The following is a 13,110-nucleotide window of genomic DNA, read 5'->3' as shown; positions in this document are numbered from 1 at the left end:
AATCAGAAAACAGAACAAAAAAATGGTTGCTTAAAAACTCTATTTTCGGGCTGGGGTTGTGGCTCAGTAGTACTGTGCTTGCCTAGCATGCAGGAGGCACTAGGTTTGATCCCCAGCACCACGTAAAAAATAAATAAATAAAATAAAGGTATTGTGTCCATCTACAACTAAAAAATGTTTTTTAAAAAAGCTTTATTTTCTCTTTTGTATTAGGTGCCAATTGTTCATTTTGAAATGAGGTTCATAAGTTTCTTTTAAAGAAATAGATTCTGGGGGCTGGGAATATAGCTCAGTGGTCAAGCACATGCTTAGCATATAGGAGCCCCTGAGTTTAATTCCCAGCCTTCCCCCGATTTTTTTTTTTAAGTTCTAATGCAGGACATTTTATTAAGTATCTTTATTTCTATTATTTACCTTAAGGTTACCAAACTGGCTGAGCTTTGAATGATTAGGGTTAGCTGGTTAATGGTAGAACTAAGGTCTTTTAAAATAGAGTTATCTATTGAAAATGAATGTAAGAACCCTAGCTGAGAATGCCATTCATTTAGTTAGCTTTCTAATTTTCACTTAAACAGTAAGTAAAAGAATATGACATTCTCCATTGTGATTCAAAGGAAACAGAACATAGTAAGTCTTAGTTGTATGACCAGAAATCCTGTTTAAAAATTTCATAATTTGGATTGTCGAAATTTGCACTCCCAAGTGCAAATTTCACATACCATTTCACATGCCAGCCAAGAAACTGTGTAGTTATTTTATATAGATTCTAACAGCATCTGAATATAATATGTGCCCCTTATCATATTATAAAAATGTTATTATGTCAATTGTATATGGAGATCTTTTCATAGACGCTTCATCAAATGCTTAGGGTATTTACAGGTATAGAAATGATTGCATATTATTAGGCAATATGGGAGGATTCAGTGCAAAGAGCTGCTCTTTAGCTACTGACTTGTTTTGTGACTTTGAGCAAGTCACTTTCTCTCCTTAGACCATGTTTTGTTCTTTTTGTGTCTCCAGCATGAAGTATGTAGGTGCAACAATATTTGTTGAATGAGTAAGTAAAAGGTCTCCTCAGTATAAATTGGAATAAAGTTTTTGTTTTTGTTTTCCTCTTTAGCGCTTTGGTTGGATTCAGTTTACATGTACCTCCTATTAAATGTGAGTTATGTTTTTTATAATTGTTTTCACATTTACTAAATGAAATCTGAATAGTGCAAAACAAATCCTTGCTGTCCACCCACTCTCTCCAGGGTGACTTCTCAAAGGTGGATCTACTGTTGCCAGGTTTCATACAGTTTTTTAGGGCTTGAAACTTGAGGATTCATTCTGGATGTGATTAGCATTTTGACAAGATTCGGGATTTTAGGTGGGCGTGGTGAGGCACACTTGTAATCCCAGCAATTTGAGAGACTGAGGCAGGAGGATACTAATTCAAAGCCACCTTAGCAACTTAGGGAGGCCATAAGTAACTTAGTGAGATCCTGTCTCAAAAATTTAAAGAAAAGGTTATAGATGTGACTCAGTGGTTAAGCTCCCCTGGGTTCAACCCTCGGTACCAAAAGAAAAAAAGGAAAGATTTTACCTAACCTGCTCAGAGCAGTATCTTATCATTTTTCCCTTATGTTTCCTCTGATAGGAGGCAAGAAGCAACCACATAGCCGGTGTACTTTTTGGTAGCTAAAGGGTTTCAAGGACTTGATGAAGGATATCAATAAAGATAAAGGAGAACTTTTAAATTATGTAGTCATTTAGACTTTCAGGAAGTGTGTGTGTGTGTGTGTGTGTGTGTGTGAGAGAGAGACAAGCATGCATTCAAAAGTTCTTAATTGTTCAAAAAAACATTGTTTTTAAAATTTCAAATACTATTAAGAAAAATTGAAACACCTATTTTCATTTTTGTTAATTGACTTTCAGGTCATATATAGACACATACTTTTGCTTGGTTGCAACCACTTATGTACAATTTTGTATTGAAATTCTGCTAAGCATTAATTTTTAGGGAATACAATCAATGGTAGCTAGTGGCTGAGCACTTTAATTCAGTTTAAGGGGTATGTTGAGTGAGGACCTAGTTGTACTTTGCTCTTCTGCATTTTAGGTGTGATTATTTTCATTATTTAGTTCATTTATTTAACTTGTGAGATATGTGAGAATATTCATTTGGTTAAAATGTTTATATTCAGGAGATTTTGAAAAGTAGTTTTTGTAAATTCAGATGTTGCCTATAAATTATGGGTGTTTTTTTATATTCTTAGAAAAAAGGATGATGAAGCATTAAAAAAAAAGGCATTTTAGAAAAAAAATCCCCCAAAATAGAATTAAATGCTAAGATAATCTCTTACCCACTGTATACAATAGCCCAACTTTATAATGGGACAGGAGAAATGAAGCTTTCCATGGTGGCTTCTGCCTACTAGGATGAGTCAGCCAGGCAGGCAAGTCTGAGAAGAGAAAGGAGTAAATTAAGAAGTTCAAGTAAGGGGCTGGGGTTGTGGCTCAGTGGTAGAACGCTTGCCTTGCATGTGTGAGGCACTGGGTTCGATCCTCAGCACCACATAAAAATAAATAAGATAAAGATATCGTGTCCATCTACAACTAAAAAAAATATTAAAACAAAAAAAAAAGAAGTTCAAGTAATACGAAGAATGAGTAGAGGCATCAAAACTAGCTATGAACAACATTTCCAATACAAAACAAGTTGACAATGCATTTAATTCCACAGAAATTTAATAAATTTGTAATTATTGAAGATGTGTATCTGCACCTCTTTAGGTAATTCAGAAAGTAATTTTCCATATAAATGAATGTAAATAATTTATTCCATTTCCTTTAAATTTTTTAAATATTTAATTGACAAATAGAATATGATCAAGGTGTACAATGTGATGGTTTTATACATATACATTGTGTATTGACAGCCACAACCAAATTAACACATCCATTACTACCCATGCTGTATATTAGATCTCCAGGATTTATTCATCTTATAAATTAAAGTTTTTATCCTTTGATAAAACATCTTCCCATTTCTCCCACACCTCAGCTCCTGGCAACCACAATTTCTCTGTTTTTATAGTTCAGCTTTTATTTTTCAGATTCTGTGTGAGACCTTACATATAAATCCTTAATAAGTTTATAATTATTAGTATTCTTATTTTTCAGAGGAGGAAACAGAGGTTACACAATTTTCCAAGCTCACAAGTGGGTAAGTGGTCTTAATCTAAAGCAAACCATTACTACTTCCTATAACTCAAAAGTTAAAAACTAAGCATTCATGTGCCCATAATCAACTCATAGCCACACATCTCTTCCAACCTGCTCACCTTGCCCCTTCCTCTCTTTCCAAACACTTCTTAGAAAGAAGGGGTGGTATAGTCAAGAGAAAATTACTTTAGTAAATAGTTTTAGTCTTAGTTTCTAGTGCCTGGAGCTTCAGAATTTATAATCCCAAAGATGTTTCTAAAAGATAAATCTGATGGGGTCACTCATCTATTAAAACCCTTTGTTAATTTTCTAAGAACTTCAGGGTAAACTTCTTGATTCCTGACTTCAGTTCTTCCAGAATCACTTCTGGAAAACTTCTCATATATATTTTGAATCATTCATAGTTTCTCATTGAAACTTCTTCACACTCTTTCACCCTGGCCCTTTTAAAATATTTCGTCATTTCCTTGTCTATTTTTTACATTTTCTTCAGGACTTAGTGTAGAAATCATCTACAGAAGTCTTCCAGATGCCCCTGGCTTTGACTAAGTCTCCGATCTCTTTCATACCTGAGCTTACCTCACTATATAATAGCTCTTCTATTACTGAACTACTTGCTTACTCTCTTCTTCCTGGGCCCTAAGCTCCTTGGAGTATAAGGCACCAGTAGTACAGTAGTTTTGTGCTGAAGGGATGGTAGGAGGAATCTTAATCCTTCCTTTAAAACAGTTGTGGGGGACTCGTCACACATAAACTTGTATCATATTGTTGGGATTCCAACTCAAATCATTAGCATGGATAGAGATCAGTTCTACCACGCGTCCTGCGCAGTGGTTTCATTAATGAGGTTCTGGCATTCAGTTAGTTAGAAGAGATCAAAATAAAACACACAGACAGTACCTTATTTTAATGCTAGGTCCAAGACGGCTCGCCTCTCTGTTCCCCTCCTCAAGCCGCTCAGCAGGGCAGCGAGGATTACTCTGGGCTAGCAGGAGAGAGAGAGAGAGAGCGAACACGCCGGGGATCAGCCTTTTATTTGGGGGAAACAAGAGATTCAGGGGAGAATTCCATCCAATGAAGGTTGAGGGGGGGCTGTACTCCAAGGTCAGGGTCAGTGATTGGGTCTCCAGGGTCAGTGGTTACGCACACCCCCACACGGATGGGCTCTCTCATCAGGAAAGGGTCGGGATAACTCCGACACAGCCAGAGTGCCTCAGGCCCTTAACGGGAGTCACCCAATCACGTGTCAGAATGGCTCCCCACATATTCCCCCTTTCTATTCTTAACAATGAGGCGGCGGTTCACTCTCTGGAGTCCCCGGATTCTTGATTGGAAGACTCGCCATCCTATAGTTATAATACAAAAGAGAATTAACAGCAAAGAGAATAATCCAATAATGTACCAAGCGGAGTGTTTAAGAATATTTCCAGGGTTGAATCCATTTAACTCCTTCAATATTTGGTTAGCCAAAGAAGAAGGATCTGAAAAATCAGCTCTATTATTCTGAATGTCTTGGATATGGTGATGAAGTTCCAGAATATCCAAGCTATTATTACTATTTTGCCAAATACCTAATAAATGGTTTTTAACTTTCTCCCAATCCCAGAGAGAAGCATTGTACTTGGCAGCTGTAACACATACATACTTATAATTAGCATGGCATTTAAGCCTTTCCTTAAATTTTAAGGCTGAAAGTTCATTACCAATGTTAATAACAGTCGCCTCTAAGGCGTTTAATTTAGTTTCAATCCTTTCATCAATATTTACTTGATTACGCAGAGCCTTGGAAGTATTTTGAGCTAAATTATTAAGAAATTTTGCATGCTGAATATTCTGAGACAATGTCAGAGATGCAGAGACGGTTGAGGCAATAAATGAGACCAGTGCTAAGACACCAACAATTATGACTCCAATAGCACGTTTAGGTCTTGTTAGCTGGGCATGAATTTGCTGCAGGACTTGTAAACCAGCATCAGCATACCATGGCTCTGAAATATTAGCAGGTAATAAAACAAAAGAGGGCTGATGAAGTATCAGCACTCCTTTTCCTCCATTATACCTAGAAATACAATTGGTTAGGTTGCACTTATTACAAGTAACAAAATATCTATCATCTATCCATCTAACTTTTACATTTCCAATAATTAAAACATAAGGAGATTGGACACAGGCTCTTAGGCCATAGCAAGATCCCTCTTTACAGTTCTTGCCGACAAATTTTGGTAAAGGTTTATCTGTAAAATGTAAATATTCTGAGGCAGCAATTAAACGCCAAATATCTCTTTGAATGCCTCCTTCACTATAAGTCAAAATATTACTAACAAATCCTGCAGGTGTCATAGCAGAATTTCTTCGTAATTGTCTCTTATCAATTTTTGGAGACCAGTCTAAAATATACCCACTAGCTTTAGACACCTTATGTTGTACAGGAAAGGTATTTACACAATCCATCCATTTAGGAAAGGTGCCAATTTCAATTATAGAACTATTTGGACAGTGGGGTACCGGTGGAGGTTTTGCAGAAATGACTGGCTTGTTATGGGAAAGTCCCATCTTAATTACTGATCTAGTATTAGGTTTTAAGTCTCCATAAATAGAATTATTTGTCAGTCTAGGTTTACCAATCGCTGTCTTTTCTTCAAATGATACTTTTAGACAGCCAGCATGTTTATCATGTGACCAACATAAAGGCAATTGGGCACTGTAGCCAGAATAATTAAATCTAGTCACATGACTGGGAGTAATATGAGTATCTGTAAATCCTCCCATCATGAATGAGTCATTAGTAAATACTGGAATAGATTCTCCAGTCCACACAGCTGGGTGTACCAGGGGTGGATCTGGGAAATATGTCCAATAAGTGTCTACTTGATTCCCTTTTACCTGACAGCCCAGTAGGGCAATTACTGTCGCTACCATCAAGACTGGGGTCCTGTTCTTTCCTAGGCGTCGAAGTATTTGGGAAGCCTGGGTTGTCAGTTTCTTCACATCTTTCCATGAAATCAGCTTCTCGGCTGGTTCAATCTGGTCTTTCTTCATCTTTTTCCGATATCTCCTCCTTCTGGGTTGTGGCTCCTCCGGGTCAATCCTCAGTCGCTTGAGTCTGGGTTCTATTTCCTCCATGTCTGATAGCACGTTCAGGCACCCAAATAGGATGAAAAGCACCTTCTGGAAAAATACAAGTATGCCTTTTCCCCGCATTATTACCAGGTTTGGACCCTTCCATTGACCAGTCTGTAAATCTTTCCACAGAACTCTGCCTAATGGGCCTGTCACTGAGGGAGACATTTGTCTCTCAGCAGCTGTGTGACCTTCTGTGTCACAGTTTAAAAAATTTAAAACAAACAAGGCATGATTAAGGCTATTTTGGGGAGTCACTATCTTATTCCCCCTTTTCAATTTTTGTAATTGAAGCTTAATAGATAAATGAGCTCGTTCTACAATGGCTTGACCTTGGGGGTTATAAGGAATTTTTGTTTTATGATTAATTTTAAACTCTTGGCAAAATTGTTGAAAAGCAGAGCTTACATAAGCTGAAGCATTATCTGTTTTAATCTGCATAGGACACCCTAAAACAGAAAAAGCTGCTAAGCAATGAGAAATTACATGTTGAGTATTTTCCTTAGTACGTGCTGTGGCAAAAATAAATCTAGAATAAGTGTCCACTATGACATGCACATAACATTGCTTACCAAATTGAAGAATATGAGTTACATCCATTTGTCATATCTGATTTGGTTTTAAACCACGGGGATTTACCCCTGATGGCAGAGATGGAGTGTAAATAACACACTTAGGGCATTGGCTTACAATCTGACGAGCCTGTTCTCTGGTAATACTGAATTTTTTACGTAAGCTAGAAGCATTTTGATGATGCAAGGAATGGGAAGCTAGGGCACAGTCATATGAAGACATCTGTTGACAAAAAGCTACTAATTTATCAATATTATCATTACCTGCAACCAAAGGTCCAGGGAGGTCAGCATGTGCACGGATGTGTGTAATAAAACATGGGTACTTCCTCATTAGCACTGTCTTTTGTAAATTATGAAATAATTCAAATAACTCCTGTGATGAAGTAAACCCAATAACTGAGGTTTCAATATTTTTGGTAACTCTGACTGCATATAAGCTGTCAGAATAGATATTAATAGGCTCATTTGAAAAATAATCTAAGGCCAAAATCAGGGCTTGAAGTTTTGCCCTTTGAGCTGAAGTATAAGAAGTTTGTATTACCTCTGTGTGAACACGGCTGAAGAAACCTGCCTTACCAGAGCTGGAACCATCTGTGAACACCGATAAAGCTCCCTCTATTGGATGGGAAAGTACAATCTTTGGAAAAATAAGTGATGTTAATGATGCAAATTGTACAATCTTATCACGAGGATAATGGCTATCTATCTGCCCAGGAAAATCTGCAAAAGCTATCTGCCATGAGGTAGAAGTTTGAAAAAGCCAATTAGTCTGTTGAACAGAAAATGGAATAATTATGATATCAGGCTCAGATCCAATTAATTGTAAAATCCTAGTTCTACCCTTAATTACTAATTGAGCTATAGAATCATGAAAAGGAAGTAATGTTTTTTGAGGGGAATGAGATAAGTAAATCCATTCAATAACTCCTAATTTTTGCCATATGGCTCCTGTTGGGGTATGCTCAGTTGGAAATATTAATAAATACATTATTTCTTTAGGATCTATTCTAGTAAGCTGTGCATTTTTAATTGCAATTTCCACTTTCCTTAAGGCTGTTTTGGCCTCCAAAGTTAGTTGACGTGGAGAGGTTGGAGAAGGATTTCCTTGTAATATCTGAAATAAAGGACTTAACTCAGAAGTAGTTAACTTTAAGGATGGTCTTAGCCAGTTAATATCTCCTAATAGTTTTTGAAAATCATTAAGGGTATGTAACTCCTTAACTCTTATCTGAAGATTTTGAGGACGGATTGTACTCCCTTGAATTATCTGACCTAGATATTGAAAAGGAGATACCTTTTGAATTTTTTGAGGAGCTAGACATAAACCCATTGCTGTAAGGGAAGCCTCTAACTGAGTAAAAATTTCTGAAAGTATTTCTGGATTAGCATGGGCCAATAATATATCATCCATAAAATGAATAATGTATGCATCAGGGAAGCTATTTCTAATGGGATCTATTGCCTGATCAACATATTTTTGACACAGTGTAGGGCTATTACGCATTCCCTGAGGAAGAACTTTCCAGCAGTATCTTTTAACAGGTTCCTTAAAATTAACTGCTGGGACAGTGAAAGCAAATTTTTCACAATCTTCAGGATGTAACCTTATAGAGAAAAAACAGTCTTTTAAATCTATTACCATCAAGCTATAATCTAAAGGAATGGCTGTGGGGGAGGGAAGTCCTGGCTGTAATGATCCCATAGGCTGAATTATCTCTCTTAAAAGCCTTGAAAATCATTAGGGGTTTGTACGGAAACTGTGGTTCCGCTCCGGTAAAATTAAAGATGGCGGCCCCCATGGTCGGCATGGAAACTGTTTGTTTTGCTCCGGTAAATCTAAAGATGGCGGCCCCCATGGCCGGCGCGATGACGTCACACTGTGCGACCGTTCCTGGAATTCCCGGGCTCCCGCCAGGAGGAAATGCCGGCGGCAGCGAGAAAGCGGGCTGATCCGCGCCATTTGAATCCTCCGCATGGGGCTGCGACTTTAAGTTCACATTTCTAACCTTGGTCCCTAGTGCTTTTGTTCTCAAGGGAAAGGTAATTAACTTAGCCTCAGGCTGATTTTCCATTTGAATAGACTTAACAGCTCCTTGAATGGCTTTTATAAGGTCTTCAGGGGGTCGGGAACTCTGGCCTATATTTTTAAAAAGACAAACTTTTTTTCTTTTTAATTTCTCCCAAGTAAGTAAATTTGGAGACTCTTGGTCACAAAACCAAGGACAATATTCACCTACAATCTTTAAGAATTGCAATAACTGAGTTTTCTTTATCTGTTTTCCTTTCTGATTAATTATACTGTCTAAAATAGTTAGATACATTTCCTTATCCGAAGAAGTAGAATTTCCCATTTTAAGTAAATTAACGTCTCTTTCCTTCAATATCTCCCGGTACTTTTGTGACCCAAATGTCACTTCTTCCTTTCTCTTATCTTATTTCTTATTTTCCTTATCCTCTTTATTACTTTTGTGACCCAAATGTCACCTCTTCCTTTTCTTTATTCTTTATTCCTTACTTTCCTTTATTTTCTCTTTCCCTTAATCTTTTTAGCGCGCGCTCCCACTCAATCTAACTAATTCAGAATGCCCCACGTTGGGCGCCAATTCTACCACGCGTCCTGCGCAGTGGTTTCATTAATGAGGTTCTGGCATTCAGTTAGTTAGAAGAGATCAAAATAAAACACACAGACAGTACCTTATTTTAATGCTAGGTCCAAGACGGCTCGCCTCTCTGTTCCCCTCCTCAAGCCGCTCAGCAGGGCAGCGAGGATTACTCTGGGCTAGCAGGAGAGAGAGAGAGAGAGAGCGAACACGCCGGGGATCAGCCTTTTATTTGGGGGAAACAAGAGATTCAGGGGAGAATTCCATCCAATGAAGGTTGAGGGGGGGCTGTACTCCAAGGTCAGGGTCAGTGATTGGGTCTCCAGGGTCAGTGGTTACGCACACCCCCACACGGATGGGCTCTCTCATCAGGAAAGGGTCGGGATAACTCCGACACAGCCAGAGTGCCTCAGGCCCTTAACGGGAGTCACCCAATCACGTGTCAGAATGGCTCCCCACAATCAGTGACCATGGTGAATTACATTTCTACTTCTTAGGAGACACAAAGATACCAGCCACTATAGGAAAAATCAAAACCACAGACACAAAACCCTAGCTGAGCATAGTGGCATGGCACATGCCTGTTTTCTCTGACTTAGAAGGCTGAGGCAGGACGATTGCAGTTTGAGGCCAGCCTTGATAACGTAGGTCCTAAGCAACTTAAGGGAGACCCCATTGTAAAATAAAAATAAATAAAAAGCACTGGATGTGTAGCTTTGTGGTAAAGTGCCCCAGGTTTAATTCCTTCCCCAGTATAAACAAACAAACCCATAGAGCCCAGGAAACTGCTTTGCAACTATCTCATATCTCAGGTGTGTACATACTTAATTTAGAAAAGAATACAATCATTTTGAGGGGTGGGGACACAGCTCAGAAGTAGCTAGCATATGCAAGGCCCTGGCTTCCATCCCTAGCACTGGAAAAAACAAAACATTGTGAAGTATTTATAGTACATGTGTGCCAAGGACTATTAGTTGAGGGGACACAATGATGAATGAGCAAAACACACATGAACTCTGGCTTCAGAGCTTAGTGTTGAGCCAGAGACACAGATATTGGTCAATCAAATACATACATGTCTAATGAAAACCTTCATAAGTGCTACTGTGGAAGAGTCCAAGGTTTTATAAAAGCTCGTGAACAGGGACCCTATCTGGGTTGGTAGAGGCAAGTGTAGGAACACTTTCTTGAAAAAGTGATTTACAAGGTAAGATTAAAAGACTAAAGACTTTTCAACTCACCTGAGAATAAGGGGGTAAGAGGGAGGAGCTTCTTAGTTTGAGTTGATAGATGTGTGTGAATGGTGACTCTCAAAGGAACCAAAAGTGCTTCCTGAGGACAGGCAAGTAACTGGAGAGGTTGGCAGATGCATCATGGTCCCGCATTCACCTTGTCTTTTTAGGACAGATCATAAGAGACCCCTGTGTATGGGGTTCCAGGATGCTTGAGGCAATGAAGTAGCACTGAACACAGATTGGGGTCAGGCTGACTTGGGTTTGAATCTTGAGATACAGTGGCTAGCGCTAATGAACTTTAAGAATAAAGTAAAATGGGGTAGTGGGTGTAGCTCTGGTAGACATGTGTGAAGCTCTGAGCTCAAACTCCAGCACAAAAATAATGATAATAATTAAAGCAAAATGGTGATGTTATAATACTCCTCTTTATACAGGTGTGAACCTGGCTGTGAACTGGCTATGGTCACCTGGTTACAGTCACCTAGCCATAACTCATAATATGACTCTGAGTAAACTGTGGTACATGAAAATCATTGCCAAAAAGCCTAGAATCTTTAGTAAAAATATCAGAGTCCTAGAAACTTTGAAAGACTATGTTAAGTGGAAGAAAAACAAGTCTTGCCTTCCCCTCCTACCTTGCTCCCTGCCCACCTCCGCCCAGCCTTGAATCTTTAGATGATGTGGCCCAGCAGAAACCAGTGTCATAAACACTTCTCTTTTTCTTCATCCTCTTGAGCTGGTGGGAACTGGCTGGAAAGGTGTTTGCTTTTCTTCTAGACCTCTGAGGGCTGCTTTTTCTGGGTAGACTCAGCCCTCCTACTCTGAACTATCTGCTCCCACCTTGATAATTTTCTTTCTGTTCTCACTGCTTCAAATCATATGTTTGTAAGTATGCATGTGACTATTGGTATTTGAGTTTGAAGAAATCATTGCAGAATTCTGTGTATAACTCTAATTTCTGCATTCCTACCTGACCTCTGCTAATCCCTTGAGGGGTTGGATTATAGATTAGGAAGGTTAGGAACCTGGTGTGGTGCCTTACGCCTACAGTCCCAGCAACACAAGAGGCTGAGGCAGGAGGATCACAAGTTTGAGGCCAGTCTCAGCAACTTAGTGAGATACTGTTAAAAAAAAAAAAAAAAAAAAAAAACGGCTGGGGATATAGCCCAGTGTTAAAGACAGCAGCGTTCCTGAGTTCAATCCCCAGTACCCCCTCACGCCCCCCGCCATATAGAAAGGTTAGGGTATATCCAGACAGGGTAAGTTTCCTTTCTGAAAAATACAGTACCTAGGCATGTAGCCCATGAATTGGGAGCCAAACCAAGAAAGAGGAAAAGAAAAAACAAAACAAAACAAAAAACCAAAAAATTGTACTCATGGGAACTTCTTAGTGAGTGTTGGATGTGATCCAATGTACCTGTCAATCCATCACCCTCTGTTCAAGCACATAAGCTACTTACTACCCTTTGTATTCAGGCTTCAGAGATAATTCCCTTTTTGTGATAAAAATCAGAGGGAAAGAGGCTTGAAGAAGAGAAATACTTGTGCTTAGGGAGGAGCAGGGCCTTCAGCCACCACTGGAGTGATTTTTCTTTGTTCTATAGTTGTTCCATCCATCATTCTGTTTGTCTGTGTTCTTGAAGGGCAGTGATAGTATCATATACCCATCTGCATCCTCAAGCTTTCCACGTTTATCAATAACTATTTGCTGAACAAATGAGTAACCAAACATAAGAGCACTCAAGTTGCCTGAATGGTGATTCCTGGATCTAAAGACATGGTGAAGGAAAGAGAATGGAAAGGTTTGGGGCATTTGGAGAAGGTGAATCCAGTGACGAGTAGAGGAAAGAGAAATCACTGTGAGTACAATTGAAGCAAGAGTTAATGATTTTAGAAAACTATTCATTATGGGGAGAAAAACCTTAGTGCTTTTATTAAAAATTTTAAGAAATTGGTCAGGATCATGGTCCATTTGTACTGGTTATAGAAAATTAAAAGCCTAAGGTCTTGATTTTATCCTATTTTGATAGTTAAACTTACAGGGCCCCAGAAAGGCAATTCTGGAAGTTTAGGAAGGGTGTGTCTCAGTGGTAGAATGCTTGCTTAGCATGCTAAAGGCTCTGGGTTTGATTCCCAATACAAACAGAGAGAGAGCAATTTTCCAGATTTTCAGGTTAGATTCTTAAAGAGAACACCTTCAGCTAGTTATAGACTCAAGATATATGGGCCTCCAGTCTCCAGAGGTCTTCTTGCATACCTAGAAGGAGCACGGAATATTGTGTTCCTATCTTTAGCTTCCTGTATTTTTTTTTTTTTTCCAGGCCTGGAGATCAGTGCCAATATTACTTGAAGAATACACAATATTACTTG

The sequence above is a fragment of the Spermophilus citellus genome (assembly GCF_964194105.1).
Source record: "Spermophilus citellus genome assembly, chromosome: 4".
In the NCBI taxonomy this organism is placed as follows: domain Eukaryota; kingdom Metazoa; phylum Chordata; class Mammalia; order Rodentia; family Sciuridae; genus Spermophilus; species Spermophilus citellus.
The sequence above is the reverse complement of the archived record's forward strand: the minus strand, read 5'-3'. Positions refer to the sequence as shown.